Genomic DNA, 8,912 nt, shown 5'->3' with positions numbered 1-8,912 from the left:
TACCACATTCATGATGATGATGATGGTGATGATGGTGATGATGGTGATGATGGTGACGATGACGATGACGATGACGATGATGATGATGATGATGATGATGATGATGATGATGATGATGATGATGATGATGATGATGATGATGATGATGATGATGATGATGATGATGATGATGATGATGATGATGATGATGATAATAATGATAATAATAATAATGAAACGACTTGGTTCACGGCCCAGTCGTTCCGCCGAGGGCACTCGAACAGAACATGATACGTAATGTATTTCATCAAATCCTTTATGCAGGCTAGTCTTCCGACAAGTGTTTTGTATCATTTGACATTTTTGGAAATAGACTCATCCGCTGGGATTCGAACCCTTGCCTAGGCGGCTTACGTCTTATAAGACAAAGGCCTTGAGATAGCATGGTCGGTAACGTCTTATAAGACGTAAGCCACCTAGGCAAGGGTTCGAATCCCAGCGGATGAGTCTATTTCCAAAAATGTCAAATGATACAAAACACTTGTCGGAAGACTAGCCTGCATAAAGGATTTGATGAAATACATTACGTATCATGTTCTGTCCGAGTGCCCTCGGCGGAACGACTGGGCCGTGAACCAAGTCGTCTCGTTTTGTAGGGTCGAGATGATGATGATGATGATGATGATGATGATGATGATGATGATGATGATGATGATGATGATGATGATGATGATGATGATGATGATGATGATGATGATGATGATGATGATGATGATGATGATGATGATGATGATGATACATACATACATACATACATACATACATACATACATACATATATACATACATACATGCATACATACATACATACATACATACTTACATACATGGATACATACATATATACATGCATGCATACATACATACCTACATACATACATACATACATATATACATACATACATGCATGCATGCATACATACATACATACATACATACATACATACATACATACATACATACATACATACATACATACATACATACACATATACATACATACATACATACATACATACATACATACATACATACATACATACATACATACATACATACATACATACATACATACATACATACATACATGCATACATATAACAAAGGCTTTTTCCCCCTTACAAGGGAGGTAGCCAAAAAGAAAAAGGCATAAAAACCATTCCCACCCATTCCATCCCTAATACACTCCACTCCCCTCCACCTTCCCTCTTATCTTGGCACCTCCTGGATGACGGATCATCCCTGCATCTTGTCCACTGTCCTGGGTCAGAGGCAGTGTCGCAAGACACAGCACATCCACAGCAAGGCCGTTTCATTAAATCGGCGACCACCCTTCTCCGTCCCCTCATGCAGAAAAGGAGAAAACTGAGAGAAATCCCTTCTGGCTGCGTCAAAATTTTCTCACACATACTACCTCACCCCCATCCCCCCACCCATTCCACCTCATACAAAATAATGCAGGGCGTATGACATATCTATAATAAATAGTAGCCTCTGTCTGTCTATCTGTCTGTCTGTCTGTCTGTCTGTCTGTTTGTTTGTTTGTTTGTTTGTTTGTGTTTGTTTATTTGTTTGTTTGTACACGAGTTCCTCCTAGGGTTTTGAAGATAGACCACCATAACCATATATTTTCTGATACTCTATCACTCCAGGTACTTGGATAACTATATTTCCTTTCCAAAAATATTTATTTTGGTTAGGGTTAAGGGTTAAAGTTAGGATGAGGGAACACGCCACTACTATAGTCTCCCCCTAAGTCTCGTATTATTTTTGTGACATAAGAATTAATATGATTAAACAAACCATTATATGTGTTCATAAATATTATCTATATTTGTGAAGTTAATTTTGCCACAAACAATGATAGTTTCTGTAAGAAAAAAGCATGTAAATGTAAAATGATTGTATGATTATGACATATCTACTATAATAAATAGTAACCTCTCTCTGTCTGTCTGTTTATTTGTTTGTTTATCTATTAGTTTAATCGTACACGAACTCCTCCTAGTGTTTTGAAGATAGACCACCATAACCATATATTTGCTGATACCCTATCACTCCAGGTAATTGTATGTGTTCATAAATATCATTTATATTTGTAAAATTAATGTTGCCACAAACCATGATAGTTTTTGTAAGAAAAAAACATGTAAATGTAAAATACATTATATAATTCTACCAATTGTTGAAATATTGGGTATTTTCATGTAATTTTAGTGCGAGCGGAAGTTGATTATTCATAAACTTCTCCTAAGGGTTTGCAAATAAACCCCTATAACCATATACATTATGAAGATAAATAAACAAGATACATTTCTTCACCTTTTAGCTATAGACATTTATTGTCAATACATACACACACACACACACGCACCCACGCAAAAGAATATATACATGATATTTGTGTTTGTGTATGCATGTTTTTTCAAACTAGGGTTACCCAAACTTTGGGTAGGGGGGCGTACACCTGGGAGGGGGAGTGTTTAAAACTATATTTAATTAGAAATATTATTTTGATTAGGGTTAAGGGTTAAAGTTAAGTGTGGTATGGTTAGGTTAGGGATTATTCACGAACTCGCAGCAACGCACGGGTAATTTGGCTAGTGAATGTATATGTTTGTCCCACAAATAGGTACAATCGATTTTTGCCCGCTCCATCTATTTTAATGTTGATGGGGTCCACATGGGAGAGGGTCGTTGGAAAGGGGTGAATGAGCGAGAGAAAAAAGCTGGGAGCCACTGGACCATAGGTAGACAATTTAATCTTTATGTAGGCTAGCTTTTGACCCGAAGTTGTTAGTTATACATTCTTTCGTAGATTTTTTTTTACATCAGTAATGAGTTTTGAGAGCAGTATACGCGTTAACCGATGCCATTCAGTTAGACAAGGAACAATTAATCCCTGTTATGCAATCAATCTCCCCGTCAGATATTTGATTACACTGCCTCGAGTGACACAAAATGGCTTTTCGCTCCCGGCACACACACGCACAATATGTATCTCTTCTCGTACACCGAGAGCCCTCGAGGTGCCGGGCGTCCAACCACTTCTCTCGCCCCATTAAACACGATTTGTCATCGATGATCCAACGGTCTCCGAGATAGGACCGTTCAAACAATCACAGGACCCAAACCTTTCACGTCATCTGTTGACCGGGTCCTGAATACCTGTTGGTGTTTACATTCTGTTTTCCTTTCCTCTGTTACTTTTCAGCTTGGTTTAGAATATTTCATAACTTTCACAATAGAAGAAGGATGTTTGATTATTTACCATAGTGATAATATAAACAAAAGTGACTAAAGACCACTAGAAGACACATCAGTATAGAATGTCATTTTACTCGTTTCCAGTGTACTTTACACACATAAAAAAGAAAAATATGATCTGGAAAGTATCTAGTGAAATTTAATCCCAGAAAAAAAAAAGTTATCTAGGAATGACATCAAATGAATACTAGGTAAGATAATTCTTTGTGTAATTCATAGTAATATTATTAAGTTATTGAAGCATTATGTTGTCAGTGCCACAAGGGTGATAGTGTGATTATTTGGTTTCAAAGCTAAGATCATTATCTACCTAAGAGTACATATATCGATTATCTGCCTACATCTAGAACATGTCATTTTCTTATGGTCCCTAAATAACCGAGTAGAATAAGAACAGAATAGAGTTATCATACTAGCACTAAATATCAGAAACAAATATGAAAATTATTGGAAATAAGAAGGCATGATGTCTTTAAAGTAGAGACACACTAGAAACTAAATCTAAAAATAAATATCTCTCTCACAATTAAATACATTTTCACAAAAATTTTAATCTTAAACCAATAAGCTTGATGTACCACAAGCTAGACTTCAAAGGGAAGAACAGAGGAATATATCCGGCAAAGATATACTGACCAAATGAAACTTTTTGGCATTAGATGAAACAAAAAAAAAAAAAAAAACCTCAATATTTTGAAATGGTTAGTGAGTACTTAAAAACGTGAAATAATGGATTCCTATTTATTTGTTCATTTATATAATCATATATGTCATGTTCATCTATCAGTTCCTTTATTTACTAATATAATATGGCTCGGTCGGGAAAACCATAATGAAAAAAAAAAAAAAAAAAAAAAAAAAAAAAAAAAAAATCAGCAGTGTATCCGAAACACGACAATACAGAGATCCACATGCTATCCACCCTGCTCACAGTAGCCCTCATATGAAAGGTGACAAAAATCTATACGTTCTCAGAACTGCAGCAATAACAGGGACCAGGCAACAAAAATAACAATTCATCAGTGTAACCATTACCTATAACCCCACATATTACAACAACATCCATGAAAAACTACATCGCAACATACATACAAACATACATGCATAAACGCTCCTAAGCTCTTTCTTCACGTGAACAAGCCGTGAAATACCCCTGATTCCTACATACATATACATATACCAAAGGTTTTTTCCACCTTACAAGGGGTGGGGGGTGGTGGGTAGCCAAAAAGAAAAAGGCATAGAAACCACTTCCACCCATTTCATTTCCCATATATTCCACTCCCCTCCACCCTCCTCCCTCCCTTCTATCTTGGCACCTCCTGGATGACGGGTCATCCTTGCATCCTGTCCACTGCCCTAGGTCAGAAGCAGTGTCGCCCTTCGGGCTGTGTCTATTTTTTTCTCATACATACTTCCTCACTCTCCATCCCCCACCCACTCCCCCTCATGCATCACAGCCTCATCTATACACAACCCTTCTCAATTTACCCCTATCTTCTGTCCTCTCCCGTCCTTTCTCTACAGACATTCCTCTCTTTTGTAAAGCCCCTTTCACCCGATCCATCGATCTCATCTTGGGACACCCCCTCATATTCACTCTTTCCACCTCCGTCTTCCATATTTCTTTTACTAATCTTTCTTCACTCATTCTTTCCATGTGTCCAAACCATCCTAATACTCTTTCATCAACCCTATCTCCCAACTCCCTTTCCACCCTTGTTCTCCTCATCACCTCCTCATTTCTCACTCTAGCTCTAGTAACCCCTATCATACTTCTGAGACATTTCATCTCAAACACATTCAAACTCCTTCTCTCTTCCTCTCTCATGTTCCATGTTTCTCTTCCGTACAATGCTGTTGGTACAATCACTCCTTCATATAACCTCCTCTTAGCATCCATTCCCAAATGTCTATTTCTCATTACACTTTTTAATCCTCCACTCCTCCCTTTCCTGCCACATTCATACCCAAGTATCTAAAAATATCCACTTTCTCCAGTTTCTCACCCTTAATGCTCACTTCCAGTCTACTGTCACTCTCTCCCCTTGTACATTTCATCACCTTACTTTTACCCACATTTATCTTCAGCTTTCTTCTTTCACACACCTTCTCAAGCTCTGTCACTAACTTCCTCAATCCCTCCTCTGATCCTGCTACAAGCGCAGTGTCCTCAGCAAACAATAGCTGGCTCACCTCCCACTTTTCTCCATTTTATTTAATCATCTCTGATGCCTGACCCACTACCCTTGCATTCACCTCTTGCACCACCCCATCCATGTAAAGATTGAACAGCCAGGGCGACATAACACATCCCTGACGAAGTCCCACCTTTACCTCAAACCATTCACTCTCTCCATTTCTAATCCTAACACAAGCTCTACTACTCTCATACAAACTCTTGACTGCTCTTAACAGCTTTCCTCCTATCCCATATATCTGCAGTACCTCCCACAGTGCCTTCCTGTCTACCCTGTCGTAAGCCTTTTCCAGATCCATAAAACCCCAAAAAACATCCTTAACTTTTCCTATAGCTTTCTCACATATCTGTCTTACCACAAATATCTGATCTGCACATACCCTACCTGTCCTAAAACCACACTGTTCCTCACCAATTACTCCCTCTGTTCCTCTCCTAATCCTTTCAATCAAGACCCTCCCATAAGCCTTCCAAACTGCAATCAACAAGCTGGTCCCTCTGTAACTACTTCACTCACACTTGTCCCCCTTTCCTTTGTAAAGCGGAACTATACAGGCAATCCTCCAGCCCTCCGGCACTCTACCCTCTCTTAAACAAACATTAAATAACCTCACCAGCCAGTCCACCATAACTGTACCTCCTTTTTTTAGACATTCTGCATGGCATCCATCCAGACTAGGTGCTTTACCTGCTCTCATCATCTTAACAGCTGCTTTTACTTCATCCTTCCCTATTTCTCCTCCATTTTCCTCACTCATCACTCTCATTTTCTTAGCGCTTCCTACTGGAACTACCTTTCCCTCCCTATCCTCCTTCACATTTAGCAACTCCCTAAAATACTCTGCCCACCTTCCTCTCACTGTTTTCTCTACCATTATCATCTCTCTATCTGCACCTTTTACCTTTTCTTCTCTACTTGATTCGCCTCCTCTTCCTCTTTTAATTTCCTCCCAAAACATCGTTTTATTACTTTTGAAATTTTCTGTCATATTCTTTCCCCATTTCACATCTGCTCTCCTCTTTGCTTCCTTTATCTTATGCTTAACTTCCCTTCTCTTTACTTTATACCTCTCATACCAATGTCCCTGTGGCGAAGTACAGACGATGGTCCACGTCCTCCGGAAATGTCCATTGAGTCCCCTTTGCTCCGACCAAGACCTTAGGGAAGCAAATGAAACTGACCTTGTATGGACACGGTTCTGGTGCGACAAGATATGATGATGACCTCTCATACGATTTGCTCGTCCTAATATGTAGCCAATCTATGAATGCCTGTTTCTTCTCTTCTACACCCTTCTTTGCTTCCTCATCCCACCACTCACTACACTTCCTTCTATTTCCTCCCGCCCTCCTTTGTTCCACACACCATCTTTGCACACCATATGACTCCCTCCTTGAACCATCCCCATTCCTCCTCCACTCCTAGTTCTACTCTATCCTTTACTCTCTCCCACTCCTCTCTCAACTTCTTATACTCATTCTCCTTTTTTCCCTCATTTAAGCAGTTCACTCTATGTACCTCCCTACCTTCTGCCCTTTTCCTCTTTCTCCACCTATTCTCAACTCTCAATTTACCTTCTACCAGGAAATGATCTGATATTCCCCCACTCTCTCCCCTTAGAACATGTATATCCTTAACTCTTCCTACCATAGTCCTTGTCACCAATATATAGTCCATTAACGCTCTATCTGCCATCCTTCTATCCACTACCCTCTCCTATGCGTACTTATGCTTGACTTTCTTCCTAAACACTGTATTTGCTATCATTAACTCTCTTTCCAGACATATCTCCACCATCAATTCTCCAGTACGACTTTAACCTGGAACTCCATACTTCCCAATCACTCCGTCAATTGGTTCATTTCCTACCCTAGCATTTAGGTCTCTACATTGGCATTTCTCCCTAATCCCTCTATGCACTCATTTATATCTACCCAAAAAGCCTCCCTTTCCTCTACGCTCTTCTCACTACTAGGCCCATACGCACTTACAAAAACCCACATCTCCTTTCCCAGCTTCACCTTCATCCACATCAACCTTGATGAAGCCTCCTTCCACTCCACTACCCGCTTACTTATCTCTTCACTTACTAGTATAGCCACTCCTTCTCTCTCTCGTCCCCTCTTCACTCCTGAGTACCTCCCAGCTACACTCCCAATCTTATAATTGCCCTTTCTTTTCATTTTAGATTCACTCAAAGCCAGTACATCCATCCTTCTTCTCATAAAGATACTACCTATCTCTTCCCTTTTACTCTCATCTGTGCCACATCCACGCTTATTAAAAGACCCAAACCTTAGGGTACTGGTTGGAAAGTTCACAGACCCTCTTATGCCTTTACTTTCTTTTTTAGGAATGTCCCCTTTTGGGGCTACAGGTAGTAGGATTCTTAATTCTATCCCCCGTCCCCTTTTTTGTCGCCTTTTACGACTCAAGTAGAAATACTTGGTGGCATTATTCTTTTGCCCCCACCACAGGGTAGGTAGGTGAAAAAAGGAAATGAATATTCAGAGAAATGGTACAGGGGGACAGCATAACGGACGGACAGTTGTAGTATATAAGTGTCATCATTTCTCTATCTATAGAGTTTTCCTCTATCACAGACAAAATTATGTGTGATCTGGTCCGTAGGGGCGCCCCATATAGACCCTAAAGTATCAACTGCATGCTACTTTGCCACAATAATATTCAGCCAATACCCCGTAACTTGGATCAATAACCATAATAATTAAATCACAAGAAAAAACTTCACATCCTTATGATGAAAATATTATATACACTAATGTCCAAAACTAGTATCACTAGGGTGAAATGTAAACAATTTGTAAGATTGCCAGCCCTTCAAAGATGTCTTGTCAGCAAATTTATTATACGAAAGCAAGAACGAGATGGACCTGGCAGTCAATAGGTAGAAGTAGATTGAGGGAGGTCTGCTGCTGTAATCAAAGATTAATGGATTTTATATAAAGGTCTTATGCTTTAATTTAACCCACCAAAGACACTGGTGGCGAATACGCCACCTAACTCCGAAAGAATTCACACTTATAAAGTGAATTCCAGTGCCCAGTATGTGTGAACCAAAAGTGGCTATGTATACCCTTACCCCTTAGTGGGCACCGTACACATACTAAATTTACACGCCAACGCGAGTGCATCTACGTAAAATAACGTAACCACTTAGTGGTTTGGTTATAGTTCGCTTTAAAACCATTGTGCGGACATGAAACGAAATAAACAGTTCCCCGTACGCACAAGTGTTACAGTTTGATCAAATCACTGTAACCATAATCTCACAGATTACAACACAATTGAAAACTACACAGCAACATACATACGAACATACATACACACACATCACCAACCTCTTCCTTCACGTGACCAAATCGTGAAGTACCCCTGATTCCT

This window comes from Oratosquilla oratoria, unplaced genomic scaffold, assembly GCF_046742065.1.
Source record: "Oratosquilla oratoria isolate Oo_2021 unplaced genomic scaffold, ASM4674206v1 SCAFFOLD75, whole genome shotgun sequence".
Lineage (NCBI taxonomy): Eukaryota > Metazoa > Arthropoda > Malacostraca > Stomatopoda > Squillidae > Oratosquilla > Oratosquilla oratoria.
This window is presented reverse-complemented; position numbering follows the sequence as displayed.